At 28.2% G+C, this 714-nt stretch overlaps 1 protein-coding gene across 6 annotated transcripts in view; it reads right to left on the bottom strand.

The window, feature by feature from the left end:
- Positions 1–714, bottom strand: part of LOC107709670 (adenomatous polyposis coli protein-like) — a 55,655-nt gene that overhangs the window by 44,189 nt on the left and 10,752 nt on the right. The window lies entirely within an intron of this gene.

Below are 714 nucleotides of genomic sequence, written 5' to 3' on the forward strand. Positions count from 1 at the left end.
ATATATATATATATATATATATATATATAAATAATTTTTAATAATATACATTATACATTTTTTTTTTATAAAATATATATTTTAGAATAATATATATTTAAATTTTTTCCTCAATATTAGAATATTGATGGCTTGTGAGGTAAAAGACTGCAATATTATAAAAATCGTAGATTTTTTTCCCCTCCTAGCAGAAAGAGGGAAAAAACGAGAAGATTTTGCATGCAAAATAAAACATGCAGTGAAAAGAATAAAGTGCAAAACATGATGTTTAATGCATGTATGAGGGGCTGGCCCGAAGGTTTCCTCTTGTGTTCGGTCTGTAAAAGCCCATCAGTGTCAAGAGTCAATCATGAGTGAGCATCATCCTCTGAACTTATGTTTGCCATATACTTAATGACCAGGTCATGACACTCATGAAGAATACAATAACACACGTGCCTCACGTGTGTGTGTGTGTGGCAGAGTCGTGCAGTGAGCAATATAATAATATAAATAAAAAATAATATAATTTCTTTAAATAAAACATAAAAATAACAATAAAAGCAAAGAATGATTAAAGCTTAAAAAATGTTAGCTAACAGAAATAACTGCATAATCAGCAGTGACATGGTGATATAACAGTATATGGATCACAGTACAATTATCTGTATTTTCTTTGTTTAATATAAAGTTATTTTCAAAACTGTTATATATTGTGCAATTATATCCTTAGCT

The sequence above is a fragment of the Sinocyclocheilus rhinocerous genome, unplaced genomic scaffold (assembly GCF_001515625.1).
Source record: "Sinocyclocheilus rhinocerous isolate Xijiao unplaced genomic scaffold, SAMN03320098_v1.1 scaffold3220, whole genome shotgun sequence".
NCBI lineage: Eukaryota > Metazoa > Chordata > Actinopteri > Cypriniformes > Cyprinidae > Sinocyclocheilus > Sinocyclocheilus rhinocerous.